We start from the raw sequence: 17,941 nt of genomic DNA, 5'->3' as shown, positions 1-17,941 counted from the left end.
GAGTCCAGAGGCTGCCAGGAAATCATCTAGGAACAAAAGCTACACTTAAGCATCAAAAAAAAATCTCTAGAAAACTAGCAGCATCTGAGAGAGGTGTATCTGCAGTTCTGAGTTGTCTTCAGTGGTTCTGAATGCCCAGATATGCCTCTTCTGCCAATGGGAGAGAGCTTTTTTGTTCTCTTTCATTAAACCAAAGCCAAGTTTTTGCTAGGAACCATTTCCTAAATCCCTGTTAAATGTAATCATTTTATTTTTGTTCTTTTTGGCCAGGGCATTTTCTCTTATCTTTGTCTGTTTTATTTAGGTGATACTCTGTGGTATTTTAGTTCTGGGTGTCCAAATCATTACACAGTGTGTTTTCAGTTCATTACCACAGCCCTAGTTATAGTGATGATGCATATGTAATCATACCAAGAACAATGCCAAAGGAGATTTTTCCCTACCAGTGAGGGTGACTGTGTGAAACCAAGAAAACCAATAAGAGATAAGAAAAACAGCATCGAAGCCAAACTGCTTTTCCTAGGGTAGATATCGTTGGACCTTCCATGTTGGACATCCTGGCTTGTGTCTGATTGACACACTGTGGAGTCCTTGGTGAACAGAAAACAGATAGATACATTCAAATGTGGACCAAACACCCTCCAAAACAAGAGGTGAAAACCACAGCAAATTAGACCATTATATATACACTACTAAAGAAAACAGTATTTTTTGTGCTCTGAATTCTCCAGGAGAAAGAATCACATGAAAATATTCCTTGTGAAGAGACTTTTATCTTCACTTAATTTTGATGCAAACAGGCTAGAAATTTGCTATAACATGGAAAAATCTGCTATATTTAGAAGACTGAGAGACTGTAACTGAAACACTTCGACGGAGTGCATTGCAGACAATGACTATATCAGCTAAGACTCCTGATTTCAAAGTTTATCTCAGAAGAGCACATGAAACATAGGTCAATAACCTTCAGTTAAAAAAACTACTCTCACACAAATGATGAGGCTGACTTGCCAGTAGTACAGGACATTTTGAAAATAAGAATTGGGAAGAAAAATAAGACACCAACATACAACAGGAAAACAAAATTTTACATTATTTTAGAACAGATTTTACTACAGACGGTTAAGCTCTACTTCTGATACATATCCAAGACTTCATATTCAACAATTAGCATGGTCATCTGTGCATGTAATTAGTGAAATAAGGAAGTAGAATCCCAACTCATCAGAAATAATAAAAAAATGAAGAAATAAAGAAGTATTTGGGAGCCACAACAATCATAAAGGATCTAGGACAAGTATGCATTGCTCGGAGAACTATAATCCCATCTGAAAGAGAGTATTTCAGAAAATGTCAGGAACATTAGAGACAGAAGAAATTGTCACGTTTAAATAAAACATGGTCTAATGCAGTCAGATAAAATGGCAGTGCTGTGGAGGGCAAAGATACTGTAGAGGATGATCAGCAGGAGGAAGAACTGAAGAAAACCACCCAAGCTGAGAGGCAGTTAGAGAATTCCTTGAGGAAATAAAACCTATAAAGTGTGAGCCAAACCACTCATGCATCTTTTTTGGCTTTTACTATTGTAGCTGAGACCGTGGACTGATTAAGACTAAAATGTCTTGCGGTTATGAGACCACTCAGAAAGCCATGCCAGAAATGTGAAGGAATAACAGAACTATGAAACAAGAACAGCATGAGGCAAATAATAAGGAACAAATTAACATAATTGAAATATTTCCTACTTTATTCAATACAAACACTCAAATTAGAAGATTTGAACCTGCTTCCCTGGCCTTGGACAACAATCAGATCTACTAATTTCTTTTTCTGGGCATGGTGTAGCTCAATATAATCATTTTGTCTCCAGTGTTGCCAGGGCAGCAAAGCCCTATTTGTCAGCTCTACAGCAGAGTATAGCAGCAGTATTTGCACTGTTTGCTGCAGGACCAAACAAATGGCAATGGCTGTGTCTTGCAAGACTGAGTGCGCCATACTATGTTTTGGAACTCAGTGAAGTTCAGATTAAATTTCCTTATGGTCTAAATAAATATTGGAGTGTCCCATTGGAGCATTGGAGTAGCCCTGCTACTATGGTGGTTAAAAATATGTCAGAAAAATGTTCCAGAATGTATGTTGAAATACTGCAATCATTCAATACAATTGTATATATAAATACAATACTTTTTATCCTGATGGGATAACAGACAATGTGTACAAACTGAAACAAAGGTATTTCAGTGACCACAAGGGTGATGGAGCCCTGGCACAGGTTGCTGCTCAGGGAGGCTGTGGGGTCTCCTCCTTGGAGATCTCCAAAGGCCACTTGGACGTGGTCCTGGGCAGCCTGCTCTGGATGTCCCTGCTTGAGCAGGGCTTGGACCAGATGGACCCAGAGGTCCCTTCCCACCTTAACCATTCTGTGATTCTGTGAGGAATCAAATAGAAAAACTTTTTCTTTTTTTTCTTTTTTTTTTTTCTTTTTTCCTTTAGGTAATCTGTCTGACAAGGGAGACAGTGGATTGGATACTGGGTCGATATTTATTTATTTATTTATTTATATTTATTTATTTATTTATTTATTTATTGCATGCATAAAGTTAAAGTTACATTCTCTAAGACCTTAGGTCTTGCTAGCTGTCCATCTGCATACTTAACTGCTTGAATGACTCTTTTAATCCCACCTGTGGAGTGTTGCCAGTGATGCCTAACTCCAGTGCCTGGGAGATTATTGTCAACAGTGCTGAACAGTGGCATTGACCCCTCAGTCTGTGAGGTGATGGGGATTGACGTACAGTGACAGGTATCCTCCTGGCCCAAAGTCTGAGGTTCCCCTGGAAAAACTGGAGGAGCATGGGACATGTCGGGGTGACTGGGTCTCTCCCATGTGCCAGCATGCCCCTAATCTCCTGTGTTTGTGGACATGAACCTTTAATCACATAAATATCAATAAATATCTTAGGGTAAGATTCATCACATCATTTTAGCCACCTATAGTCAGGCATATAACATAAGCTGCTCAAACAAGCTGGAGCTGCTGCCAATACTAAGGAAGAAGCACTTCTGTCCCTATGCACCCATCTTAGGTTGGTTTCTGAATTGGTTTCTGGAGCTCCTGTCTGTCTCTCCATAACTACGAGAGGTAGCTCTGATTAGCCTGTTTGCTTAATTTATATATAAAACTTATTGAAAGCAATGCTGTTCCTCACAAACTCCTGGCTGGTAGGGCTCTTTGTAGGGTGATTTACAGCATGAAGACTGAAAAGAAGACTATGGAAAAAGTGTATTGACACAGTTTTCTATCAAATGTAAAAGCTGTGTTATTCTTTGGTAAGTCAACAATCCTGATGTTAATTATGTATATATATACACACACACACATATATATATACACCATAGTATTGTAAATACCGTTCTTTTGTTAATTACAGAAGCACACAATGAAAATGCAGGGGCTGAGGTGTGATGACTGACTCTGAAGCACCTATATATTCCATATAACTGTAAAAGAAAAAGTGTTTCCTGTGCAATAAGACTGCATTATCTCCTACACCATTGTAGATTCTGTTTTCCTAACATGGAAACCAGAAGTTTGTCTTTAGGAGGCGTGTAACTCTCTTCTTATCAAAGTCAAACTCGAATTGCTTTCTTCTATGAAAGAAATACAGGAAGTCTAGAGAGAGAAAAAAAAAAGCCAGTTTAATTATGATATTGCAGGTGTAAAGATTAGTATGCTTTAACAAAAGCTGGAGAGAGTTCAAAAAACTTTGTATACACGCACACTGTCAACACTATCTGCTCTCAGGGGTAACCTTTGCAAAATGGTGCAGCGCGGCACAGGGTCACCCCGCTCAGGGCTAGCACCTTCCACAGCAAACCAGCCATACACACACTGCACGATTTACTTAATGAAGCCCATGAGGTGACCCTACAACAAATTTATCTTGGGTGTGTTTCTGCAGTTTAAAATGTTTACTATCATGCAAAGGCTTTGTTGAAAGCCTCCAGAAGCATTTCTTCTTTTATTGTGGATCTGGGAGTGGGTATTGCACAGCCTGGGTCATGGCACAGAGCACAGCATGGTTCAAGAGGATGTAAGAATGCTGGGGTGCTGCTGGATATTGTGGGGGTAGGGATAGATCCAGCCTCACGGCAGTCTCCAAGAGTGAGGACTGCAGATAAAGGTTCCCACCATCATGTATAGGATTTGTTCTGGAGGAAGCTGTAGATTTCCAATTAACATTCTAGGGTTTTGATGGTAGGTGGATGAAGAGCTAGGAGAGAACTGGGTAGCTGCACCATCTGGCAGTGCAGACGTACTCTTAAGTCTGTCCCAGCAAACATCTTCTGCTGTGCAGGAGAAGATAGTGGCAATTATTATTCTCAAAGCAGTGACATTTTATGTCACAGGATCAAGTTATGATAGCCTGGCTCACAGCAGATAGATCTTACATTGTTGAGACCTCAGCGTCTTGAGTGGTGCTCTTCTGTCATCAAAAGCATATATCATGATTTTTCAAGGAGGTAAAGTGAAGCATGGCTGTCTTACATGACTGTTTCTGGGTCTCAGGGGTCAGCCTCAGGGCTATGAGGAGCCTGCAGAAGAGCCTCTTTCTGTCCAAGCACTCTCAACCCCATGACCGCAAGACCCCCTGGGTCATGTAGTTCAAGTTTATTTAAGAAAAATGACTCACTTTCGTGTTGAAAAACAGCATCGACTTTCCCATTAATTCCTGGAAATGCATCTTTTATCAGTCTGGGCTTCCTTTCCATGGACTCATTTCTTTGATTATAACTGAGAAAAAAAAAGAAAAAACCTGGTGCCAATTAAAAGTGCAAACAACTTATGATTAATCCAGCCCACCCCAATACCTTCATCCCAGGGATCCAAGTTCAATGAAGACTATCAGTAGCATTTAGACAGCCTTGAGACATGTCCAAGATTTCATAAACAATTATTACTCTATGAGCTGCATTGGAAGAATTACTTCCGTTTACGTGACCTCATCTAAGATACATCTAAGAATACTTAGTATGCAAGCCATTATCACAAAACTGCCCTGTTTCTCTTGTTTTGCTTTTAAGAGACTGTACGTAAAGAAGAGGTGGATAATCTTATCTCAAGCATAAGTTAGATCTGTAAGTTTATAAAGAGATTGCTTTATTGATCCCTCTTTGCAGGAAATGTTGATCAGGAAAAATCTTTTTTTTTTCCTCTCTCTTTTTTTTTTTTCTTACGTTATAATGTAGTTTAAGTTATTTTACTCAGTTTACTTATAACAGGCTGTTAAATTTTGAGTGAAGTACAGTTTATCAGTACTGGAATTCTGCAACATACAACAAGGCTGAAAGCATTTTGCTTTGCTCAGCAAGAGCTTTAATTATCAGACAAATTACTCAGATGAAGCCCTCTGGACTACAAGATTTTGAATGAAAATGTAGAATTGTAGTCTTCTGCTCAAACTGTAAGTTTATAGCTAACTAGCTACTCCGGGATGATCTCCATATGTGTGACATACATGTGTATGAAAGACAGAAGTTGTGTCATTCACCTACAAAAGCTGAAGTTACCTACTGCTTCTGTTATAGGAGCACCTCCTTCAGATAGAAATATATGGTCTGCAACACAGACCTGAGCAGCAGAGACTGAATGAAGAAAGAAAATCATATCCAGGCACAGCAGAGAGTTCTTTGCTGTGCAAGACATTTGTCTGAAACTTCATGGAATGGTCTGTTTGTAACTGGAAAGAGAGAGGGATATATAACCCACAGAACTGGCTTTGATATAAATCATGTGTTATTATGGTTCTAACTGATTTCACGAGCTGATTTGTGGAACTGTAAGATAGCTTTTTATTTATTTATTTATTTTTGTCCCCAAAGTAAATAAATTTAAATAAATAAATAAATGCTAAATAACTAAAACATTTACAAGGAGATCTAAGAACATTGTTTCAATTCCCTTTCAAATGTTTTTCCACAGAAAGTTGTGACAGTGAAGCAGATTACCAAAACAGTGTGATTTATGCATCTTAAGTCATGACAGGATATTGATAATATTGGTCCTTTTCTGGAAAGTAACACAGGCAATTTTACCTCCAAAATCTGTCCCCTATGAAGTAATATGTTTTCCCCTTTTTTCTATTGTAAAAAGCAGCATCAATTTTGGCAACATCCTTTGAAAATCCCAGGATGTAGAGTTTTTTGGGGTATCCAGGTAATACGGTATCTCCTCTCACAACCCAGAATTCATTTCCTATCAAGAAAAATTGTTGAAAACATTATCAGAATCTTCCAGGAATGATGCAGTCCTTTTTTTTTGTGAAAACTAATCTTTAAATGAAAAAATACAGAGAGAAACTATTGATTACTTGATAACATTGTACAGTCTAGTTCTGCAGTCCAAAAACATGCAAGAATAGTAGAGTGCACCACATTTTACAGAAACTAAAACTCCACTTTTCCCTCCTACTTATGTTAGTTTTCCTCAAACTAGAAACAAACATGTTATCATTTTCAAATTCAATAGATAACTCTCCAGAAAACAAAACAAAACACAAAAATAATGACATTTATTATGGCAGGGAAACTTTATTGATATTAAAAAAAAAATTAGACACATACCTTATCTTGGATAATATGTTTGTTATCTCTGTGATTGAAATATCCCAATTTATTGGACTAAATTAAAGTTCATGGAATCCCACAGAAAGACCTTAAAGTGTTTTTCAAGCCAGACACAATCTCTCTAAGCTACTAGGAAAGTTGGCATTAAAATATAAATATATACATATACATATATATATATGTATATATAAATCTTACCTTTAAAAAGGTGAGTTTCATCTTTTTCAGGGATTTCATATGCAGCATCAACACCAGAGGGCAGCCATGGCCAGAATGAAGATACTAAATGAAAATCAACTTCTCTTACTGCAGGATTTTGTGCCAAAAATGCCTGATGTAAATATAGTACAGGCTTTGAATAAAATCAGATGTTTACACACACTAATGCATAAAACCATGCCATGGCAACAGGGACAGGATTTATCTGACTAAACCCAGCCATGTACCCTGTGTTAGTCACCCTAATCTCTGTAATATTGATGGAAAGAATGTCATTTCCATGGCGAGGATTCCTCTCATCTTGGTGCAGACGTCTAAGATAGGTCAGATGAACTGTTGTGTCTAACCAGCTATTATTTTCCCTTTGTGCAGAAGATAAGCTAGAGACCTGGTTCATGTATAGAAACTGGTTTGGGGTATGATTTGGGGAACGAATCCCCACCCCAGGGTTACCTCCAACAGCTTAGAGAAACGGTTGGCGTACATAAGTATCTTCTGCAAAATTACACCTGTCCAACTTTGTGGACTCAACTCCCTGAAGTTAAAGCTCCCTTTAATGCTGATTTTGGGGAGGGTCTGAAGCAGGGGAAGCACAGCGCTACCTCCTGAAAAGGAAGGGAATCAGTTCTTATAGCCCTTCTCCCAAGTCTTTGGGCTGTCATGCCTTCGGAGATGGGCAGTTTATCTGAGCTTAGCACTGAATCAACTACCCTCACCTTTTATTATTGTACTAAATCACTGCAGGGGCTTTTCAAACAGGTATTGCCTCAGGACAGGTACACCCTCAGCTCAAAGCAAGGACAGAATGAACGTGCTGAGTGTCCCAATGCTGGTGGTGTCTTTTTCTGATGCTGAACTCTCCTGGGTGTCAAATACCAGGGCTTGCTTACAGCCTAAAATTAAAACTGCCCATATTTTCAGATCAGGCACCTTAGCCCATCCTATTCATCCTATTTCAGATATGATCTTCCTCCTTACTCTTACCTCTTACCTCTCACCACTTCTCCACCACCCTCTTCTTACTGCCACTAATCTCTCTCTCTCTCTCTTTTTTTTTTTTTTTTTTTTTAAGGTGGGAGAGGTTTCTAATTCTTAGATGCAGTTTTTTTGAGTGTCTGTTTTAATCAATGAGCGCTCTGGAGACATTGTACAACCCAAAAAAGAATCACCAATTTTAGCACTTCATTATAGATTTCACTACTAGAGATTATTGCAGTGAGAGAATCAGAATTACCAGCAGATGATAAAATAAGACATAAAGTTAACAGAACTTTCTCTAATAAATCAGAGTACAGTGCTTGTTTCAACTCCAACAGCCAGACTGCTGTTACAATGCTTTGCACTATTTATGCTATAGCTTGAAGCTTGCAACCACTCAGGTGAATTTTTCTACAAATAATAAGTGATCCTAAAGCGATAAATATCCTCTGTGAGACTTAGGCACTTCCCTTCCACTGAAAGTAGAGAGAATAGCTTTCAGTGACATAGCAGAGCAGCAGCCAGCACTGGGGAGAGATATAAGATATGACTTATCACTACAGCACAAAGCCTGTGCTTGGGTGTGAACTTCCCGATTACCCTGATTGTTTACATACACACTCATACATGCCCTGGTTCAGGTAACAGCAAAGGAAGAGAGCTTGAACACCTTGGTACAGCCCAGGGCCTCTGTTCAGACTTCTGATTGTGCATAGTGAGAGACAACGTGACCACAGGCACCTCAAACAGCCAATGCTTGAGCTCAGCTCCTCTGGTGGCCAGCTGAGGTTAGCCTCCCCTGGAGGGTCATTCGCAGTGCTGAAGGAAAGTCCCTGAAGTTGGATGGTATCACCCAGATGTCTAGAGGGGTAACAACACCTGTGCAGGCTGGAGCTCATAAGCCAGTTCTCAAATTAGCCATTTACCTCAGAGTGTAGATCTCTCTCTCATCTGAACGCCTTTGAGACCACTGTGAGGAAAACCAGCCATAAAATATTCTGGATAAAGTTCTTTTTCTATGCTGTAATACGTAATTTATAAATGATACATGGGTATTATGCTTTCAGAAAGCTGACTTGCTTGTCTTTAAAGAACATTATTTCCCCACGGAAAGTGGTGACAGCATCAAAAGTTAAATCAGGGCTACAGGTGTTTGGCAATGCAGGCTCTTTTGACTCAGTTGGGTCCTTTATCTCAGCAGACTCACTTTGGTCATTGTAGGTGGTAGAAGGTCCTAAAGGAAGCAGTTTATGGAAGAAATTCAAATGCTGAGTCATTCACATATATCCAGTATATATATATATCCATATATCCAAAGTTATTGACAGGTATTCCAAAGGGTTTGAAATGATAAGCATTCTAAGATTAATAACTGTGAATTACCATGGAGGTACTGAATGCCCTTAATATCATCCTGATGAAGAGGGAATACTGAAGGGTCAAATTTCCTATAAACTGGGTACATCAGAGCATTGGGGTCTTTGGAATGGAAAAGTCCAAGTGAATGTCCAAACTCATGGGCAGCCATATAAAACAGGTTCGTACCTGAAAACAACAAACAAAAGACATGAAAGGAGTTCTGTGTCTTTTCACTTGTCCTCAAAACATGCAGGCCATAAGAGGTTATCAGAACTGCTTGCCTGACAAAGTGAAGCTATTTGTGGAAAATTCAGTTGGAGACAAAATTCTGGTCAGAAAGAAGCATAATGAAATCATTAAACATTTCAGTGTAGGAGAAGGACCCTGGATTAGTGCAGGTGATGTAACTGTAGGGGAGAGACAAAGAGGGTGCAGGGGTGGGGAGAAGGGGTCTGCCCATTCCCTCAGCTTCCTCCCAAGTAAATCTCCACTCAGTCCAGGGCAAAAGTTTGGCTGAAGCCATAACTTTTAAAATCAGAGAGCTCAGGGACTTTTTATAACTACAGAAGCCAGAGCTGCCCAATGCTCCTTCAAATCAGCCCCATTTTAAAGCACTTCTTAAGGGAGAGAGGAGACAGACTTTGCATTCTTGATTCCATGTACATCCTGCTTCAGGTAGGGCTTGGAGAACTGAATTTCCTACCCTCTGTGCTTTTGGTCCAGGTTTCATCCTTGTCAAAGTGTGCATCTCCACCAAGGTCCTTTCCGGGTGCATAGGCATGAGCAACAGACCCTCCTGGGCCATCAAAGGGGAGGAAATCACTGTGACCTGAGGAGCAAATCCCACAAAGAGGTGACTGGAGGCTACAGGGAGGGAGCAGTGTGGGTGGGTGACAGACCTCAGTCATGCACAGAGCTTTCTATTCTGCTGATTGTAAACTTTCAAGGTCCCTTTCCACACAGATTTGCCAAAAGGTCTATTTTTCACCGGGAAAACTGATGCATTGGGAGGGAAAACTTGGCTTCCTCGAGACATGAGTGGACATTTACCTATTTCTTCCATGAGGGAGGAGGAGGAGGACAACAGAGATTTTCTTGAAATCTATTCTATTTTTTTTTTTTTTTTTCCTGCATGCTCTGTGTCAGCAGCCCTCAGCAGGTTACTACTTGAACCTGACCTGACTGGTAACTTCAGTGCTGGTGGCAGAAGCAAGGTCCTGAGAACAATGTGAGCCCTTCACTGGTGAGCCCTTGAATGGAAACTCCAGAAAAGGATTTAAGAACATATGTTTAAGGGTTACGTGCAGTGCTTGCACGCTCTACAGAACCCAAATGAGTGGATATATTTATTTGGGTGGGAAGAGAGGAGCTGGCTCAGAGAGTGCATGCATGCATGACTGTTAATGAAAGAGGGAAGGCTGCTGGTAAATCTACCCTGAGGGCAATGCCAAAAATGTAAGCCTTGAGTATGTCTAGAACTTTTTTAGCTCACGTAGAGTGTATGAGTAATCCCAGGAGTGTAACTAGCGCTACCCACTCAGTTGTGCTCTGAATCTGTATATATTCCACAAGCCCCTTGTGGTTTGTGCATACATTGTACATCATATGTTAGGTACAGTTTCAGAGAACTACAGGCAGCTCATTACATTTATTTTCTCCCTCCTCTCCTCATCTCCCTCTACATCCTCCCTCAAACATCTTCAAGAATCATAGCCATAACATCCTGAGCAGGAATTGTGTTTTTCTGTTCACTACATGAAAATGAATCATGACCTTTTCAGGTCAATGGCTTCATACTGGCAGTATTTGGCAATAACTCACTATGGTTATGTAGGCTGTTACCTCCAGCTGCAAAGGAGATCATTATGTCTGCATCACCTCTGTCCTTCGTGATGAATTTCAGTGGGGTCACACTGCTCCAAACGCTGAATGCTTTCTTGATTGCTACATTGACATCTGCTGGGTGAAGGTCTGGTGTAGAGTTTAGTAACCTTTACAATATAATATAGAGAAACAATTGTGTCCTTACAACTTAGCTACATAAGACACTGTCTTTACATTAAGGATTGCATTATGTTTACCTGTATGTCACAACTTGTTTTGCTCATTTTGGCTCTCCTGCAAAGGTGGAGAATCCAGCTACATCAGGGAATCCACAGCGACGTTTCTGTACTAGGTCACAAGTGCCAGAATCTGGTTTCCCTGTCACTTCCAGCCCAAGGAATTCCTGCATTTCTTTTATTTTTTTGGTCATTGGACTATTACTTTTCCAGATGAAAGACTCCTCATCTTTCTTAAAGCCGTAGTAATTTTCCAGGTACTTCTAATGAAAACAAAGCATTTTAGGACAGTTAAATGTGTTCACTTTTGAAGCTCTTAAAAATTATACTAATACCACTTCAGACCCATATCTTTGCTACTTTTCTTTGTTCCTTGAGACCATGCATAATAGAGTTTGCTAAAGCCTGTATGAATATTTTTCTCTTAATTACAGTTACTTTGTATTATATTATCACTACAAAAGCTTTGTGTTTTACTCAGAATACATTCAGATTTAGCAGTTGTCTAATAAACTGATTATTTTATGGTAATGTGTCCTCCACTAACCTTGTGCTCCAGGGTTACCCAGAGTCATTTAGAGCAGGCAGTGAAAAAACTCGTTGAAATATATGACTCAATGCAAAATTTCAGTAGCGGTATTCCATCTACCCACATTTTTAGAGTAATAATTTGGAAAAAAATAATATCCTTTTATGAAGAGCTACATCTCATAATACTAGAAGTCACATAAATAACCACATTTCCACCTGACTACAAATCAAACATATGCTGACTCAGATGTTTAATTATTTGTATAATCAACTCAACACTGATGCAGTGAATGCATCAGCAGTTTTAGTTGTTCTCTACAAAAAATAAAACAGGAATGAGTCAAGGTTAAAGAAGGCTTTGACGTCACAGTACAGAGTAGAAGTCCCCCTACTTGGAGAAATAATCATATTATTCACTCTAATGGAATTTGCAGTACATACTGGAATACACAGTAGCTCCCAAGCTATTACATACTAGCATTATTCCAGAGACCACAATGGATGCTTAATTGTTGATAGAGATCTCAGCTCTATCTACCCAGGTCTACCCTCCTTACCTGAATCAGCTGCATGCCACCTTCTTTCTCCTGCCTTGAATATGCAGGAAAAGCATGAGAATACACAATAGCAGGAGAAATGAGAGGTTCTCCATTCTCTTTTTCACTTGCCTTTAGAAAAGTCTTCTTTGTAGTATGCCACTCACCTGTTTCACCTTTATATAGTACTCATTTGCTTTATAACGCTCTGCAGTCCCTGACTCACTGCTTCTCACAACTTTTAGTTAGCAACAGAATATATGCCAAACAACAGTTTTAACATAAAAAGATCGATTGCTGTCTTTCATCCGGTTCCACCCTTCTGGAGGTTTTGCAACATGGAGGTATGATTAATGAGGAGATAACAGACCTGTATTTCTTTTTAATAAGATCATTAACCTTTTAAGTATTAAAATGCAGTTTTACTTTCCAAAAACTTAAGGCATATCTCTATAACATTTTCCATCCAAAGTTCCTATTGATTTCAAATGGGTGGTCAAAGGGAAAAAACAAAACAAAACAAAACAAAACAAACAAACAAAAATTCACAGAAAGTTGTAGAACTTTAAACTGCAAATAGATTATTTATATATTTGTTTGTTTGTTTGTTTGTTTGTTGTTGTCCATACAGGAGTATGCACTTTCATACTTTTGGAGATTATAATAGTGCCATCATCTCTCCCTTCAGCAGAGTCCTTCAAAATTAGCAGGTCAATGCTGTAACTCATGGTTTGCTGAAGTAGTGCTTTGTGCAGATTTTCTTTGACACAGTTCTCACCTGTGTTGACCTTTCTTTTGTCTTCAGGAAAATGTGGAAGAACTGAAATGAAAGAACTTTGCTCAGCATAATCAAGTTAAGCTCATAATAGAAATTGGGCTGAGGAATTTGTACGTCACTTTTCTGCAGGAGTTCCCAACATTCTTGGAAAATTGCCTGATGACTTCATATTTCGTAGTCTCTTTCTTATATACTGATTTTAAGGTTTAAAAAAGCACTCAGATTTTCTGACCTGAATTCTCTGGTGGTTTTCTCTTTCAAAGATTCAAAGAAGGGGGTTCTCTGTTCTCTGTGCCTGCTGTTGGTGGTAAGAACTGCTGAGATTCAACATCAGGTCTATCCCAACATAGGTCCTCCTTAGGAGCTACATGCCTCATCACACTTTCTATGCACTACCACAAATGAGGACAAAGTAGAGGTGAGTTGGTAAAGATCATATGAGTCTTGAAGAGTGCTATCTACTATCACTGGAGGCAGCCTACTCTATCTGAGGCTTCTTTGTGGGGCTGACACAAGATTTAGGTGACAGCTGCCACACTGAAGGGCAGGTGGGATGTTGCATGTGCAGAGAAATAACCTTCCCTTCCACAGAGCTGGTAGCAGAATAGAGTTATGGAAAGAGAGGTTATAAATAAATAGTGTGCTTGGGATATTTGCTGAAATTGTTGCCCGCTGAAGAGCATTGTGGAGAGCATTGTGGAGAGCAGACTGGAAGATCTAAGCAGATGGAGTGGGGCCAGACCCCAGGAAAGTGGAAGGAAGAGGGCAGCTGGCAGGGCTCTGCAGGGGAAGCCTGGTCACTGAGGGCTGAATTCCTACCTTGCGAGAAGACATCTAACTGAGGAATTTACATTAGGGGCAAAGACCCCCTCCCTGTCCCTGGAAAGACTTCGACATGCTCAGACAACAACTCAGAACTGGGATGGCTGAGCTGCTTTGAGAAGAGAACCACTTAAGGAGCTCATACAAGGAGCTTTTAATAATGATTGTGCTTATATAGTTGTTAGGTGTCTCACATTGAGTGGGTGAGATGAATCTGTAACTTCTGTGCAGTGTTCTCCTACGCAGTTAACATATCCACAATATCACTTGTAGAAATAGCTTCTAGCTATTTCACTATAGCTTTCCAACGTTTTTCTTTTCCCATACAAAATGCAATTTTTATCCAAGTGTTGAATGTGTCTATGTGTGTACAGTGTCTCCATGGGTCTAGAAGAAAGAAGTAACTTTCCAACCTGTAGGATTTGGTAGATTTTCCTCACTCATCTTTCTTTCTAATAGAAGGGCCATTAGAGAAGACAGAAACAATCAAGCAGGGTATTGATGAAATTTATACATTTTTCTCATTAGCAGCTTTCTCAAATACTCACTATTCTTACTGTTCACCATTGCCCTCAAGAGATCAATCACCTCCTCAGGCATCTTGCAACCACCTAGAATATGTTTTATGAACAACATTCCTTAGCAATCTCCTCTGAAGCTGTCTTTTGACAAGACTTCATCCAGAAGTAGTACAAGATGTAATGACAATCTCGTGTTCTGGCTTAAAGAAGCGAGTGTGAAAATTGTTATGTTCTCTTCCTTTTGACCCTTAAAAGAGCCTGGATAATCTCTTAAGATTGTCCTTATCTTTCCGTCTTCCAGAGTCAGTCTTCTGCCTTGGATGGTTCTGAGCAGCCTCAGCCTGTGCTACTGCTGAGCAGTGCTTAACTCAGTGTCTTCAGCCTGGCTGTGCCTCAAACACTGTGCAGCCCACAAAATATCATATAGCCGATGAAGATGAGTGTGGGACCAACTTCTGTTTTTTATTTTACAGTCATCTGTCTCCATCACAGTAATGCTGATTCACCAGAAGGGCTCCTCTTGTGCTGGTCAGCTTGCACACAGGCTACCCTGCCTCTCCAGTGCTGAGTATCCAGTGCCTCCTTGCAGCTTAATACATCTTCATTTTCTCCATGCTTGTAGCAGTGCTGTCTGTCTCTGTGAGTGGAGACTTGCTCTGTACAGAAAACCTGACAGGGAAGATCTTAAATCTCAGACACAGAGAACAGCATTAGACTTATATTTAGACATATATTAGACATCTCCTCCACAACTACAACAACAGTCTTGAAAATCTGGCCAGGAAGAGGAAATGCAGTTCTGCCATGGGAAGATCCTTCTCATAACATCTCCAAAGATTTCTGTGTGACACAATTTTTTCCCTTCCCCAAAAGCAACATATGACACTACACCTAGTGGGATTAAACCAGTTTTCCAACCATAGACTGAGTGCTTGTGAATGAATGGCTTTACATTTTGTCTGGAGTCCACAGCTTTGCTGTAGCATTTACAAGTGTCTGGTATATGCAGCTGAAGTGCCAGGAGAGCAGGCGCTCCCTAGATTGTTTTTGCCACCTGTTGTGATATTTTTGTGTCAGCACACACTGTTACAAGCTCACACAGCTAATATTCTGTAAAGACCCTATAAAGCTGTCAATTAAGCCATTAAGAAGTTTTTGAATGTGTTTTGAAGTGCAAGAGAGTAGAGTGTGTCTGGAACAACAGCTGTACAGTGAAGAATTTGAGAAGTGGTGTTTTTGTGTATCTGTTTTTGCAGACCCGGTCTCAGACTCCAGGGGAAGTCCATATTCTTAGAGAATGAGTTCTTGAAATTATGTCTATGGGCAAATTTCACCCACTGGTATCCAAGAGACCTTTAATTCCAGCAACCATTTATGAGTTATAATGAAATCATAGCAACAAGAAATTTTCACTTGCTCACCAAGTGCAGATAGGCAGCTCCAGAACTCCTGTTTCTAAAACAATCTGAATTACTTATTATTATATCATTTGCCAGGAATTTCCTTGCTTTTCCCAAACCAAAATAAGATTCTTTATTTGCCAAAATTTAAGACTTTAACAAAATGGAAATACAGATGGAAAATCTACGGTTAATAATACTCAGCAGTCCATCTGTCAGGGTAAAAATCATGACGTTGTCTTGCATTTATAGTCCAGATCAGACCAAAACACAGTAAACTTTCTGGATTACCCTTCACAGCCAAGTAAATAACATTCTTTTTTTTCTGATACTAGCAGTTTAAGCTAATTAACACCTGGAAGTGGGAGACAGTATTTTAATTTCAGGTAGCTGTCTTGTTGAGGTGATAACTAAGAAAAAGTACCAGTCTTGTGTTAAAGAAATAAGTTTTTAACATTATATTATATTATATTATATTAATTATATTATATTATATTTATTATATATTTATTTTAATGCAATGGTGAGTCATCATTAACATCATCAATGTTCTGCCTCTTTATTGCTTAAATGTTCTTTTTGATTCCTCTTGCAACACTTCCACCACTCAACAAACAAACAGGGCCTAAAGGCCTGATTTCCGCAGGTAGCCTTGATGTAGAAGCAGGTATCTAGTTAGGATACAAAAGTGTGTAGGCACTTTTAAAATCAAAGGGATTTAACTCCACTCTTAATGTATAAGGAGCATTCACAAGTTCCCTGCCTCACCCTGGAGGCATCTTTTGTCCTTGGACTGAGTTTCTTCGGTATAGGCTGTATACACAGCACAAACTGTTGAGAAAGATATCGGGAGATGTTGAGGCAACACCAGCTTTACCATGTTTCTGCCCTGCCTGGATTTCTGCCAGGTGAGCTCACCCACTTGTCAGCCCATGACTTCAGCCTGGTACACCACAGCCTTTGTGGTAATGCTGAGCTGCTCAGTCCCTACAGGACTTCTAAACCAGCCTGAGATTCACAGCTTAGTTTCTCTCTTGTCTTGGTTTAGGGCAAGGTCCCATTTTAGCAAAGCTCAGCTAGCAACCCACAAGGCTTACACAATGAACAGAACATGTCAGACAAGAAGTTTTGAACAGCGGGAACTGGAAGACTGTCTTCATCAGTCATTCCCATCCATTGTCACTGCCTTTTCTGGTTCTACTGGAGAACGAGGAACAGTTAAGAGGAGTCGGCTTCCTCATAAAATCACATCATCAGAGCAGTGTTATAGGAGATGGGATCAAATCCTTTCAAGGAGCAGATGGACATCAGCCAAGCTTTCTTACAGCCCAAGGGGTATATTAGTCATTGAGATATTTCTCCGCAGCAACATGTCTGCTTTGAAAAAGCAGAGCTTAGAGCTATATTTAACCAAAGCACCTATCATGGCTGCCCCTCAGCTACTGTGCTGGTGCCCTAAGTGTTGTCCTTAAGACTCTAGATCCTCTCAAATCTCCTGGCCAGGCTGGCGCCCCACGAGTGAGCCTGGTGCCCAACCACGTGTATGCCTGCAGAGCAAGTGCAGTTGGGTCACATCACTGCGGCCTACACTCCAGGCTGACTCGTGGGGTGCCAGCCCAGCCCAGGAGCTGTGGGGATGGGTTAATGCAGCCATTTCCCCAGCTTCACCACCTCAAGTCCAGCCAGCTCTGAGTCAGGCTGTGCACTTGGCGCCAGCAAGGCCTTGAACAGTGAGGATGAGCCTTAGGCGTGGTGATCTCAGGAGCAGGGGAATCCCTCACACAAAGGCAGTGCTGAGCATCTTGCTGCAGTTCAAGATATTTTCAGAAACCTAGCCCTGAATTTCAGGTGATATTGGTCTGCCCCAAGTTTTCAGATCCTCAACAACGGTAAATTGAGAGAGCTCAATGCTTCACCAAGCTGGTCTCTGAATAGCACTTTTATTGATGCCTTTCCTCAGCAAGCTGGATTTTCACAACCCTCAGCTACTGGTGCAGAGATATCAGGTTGATCTGAAGGCTCTTTACCCCATGTAGCCTTGGTACAAGAAGGGACAATGTCATAGCTCTGTGCTGGCTTCTGGCTGGAGGACTGAACAGCCCAGCACCTC

The 17,941-nt window shown here is 40.3% G+C and overlaps 1 pseudogene; it reads right to left on the bottom strand.

Annotated features, from left to right (window-relative positions):
• Positions 1-2,615: 2,615 nt before the first annotated feature.
• Positions 2,616-12,361, bottom strand: LOC106034139 (stromelysin-1-like; annotated as a pseudogene).
• Between the last annotated feature and the right edge of the window lie 5,580 nt (positions 12,362-17,941).

This window comes from Anser cygnoides, chromosome 1 (assembly GCF_040182565.1).
Source record: "Anser cygnoides isolate HZ-2024a breed goose chromosome 1, Taihu_goose_T2T_genome, whole genome shotgun sequence".
Classification (NCBI taxonomy): Eukaryota; Metazoa; Chordata; class Aves; order Anseriformes; family Anatidae; genus Anser; species Anser cygnoides.
Note: the sequence above shows the minus strand (reverse complement) of the source record. Positions and strands in the feature narration are given on the sequence as shown.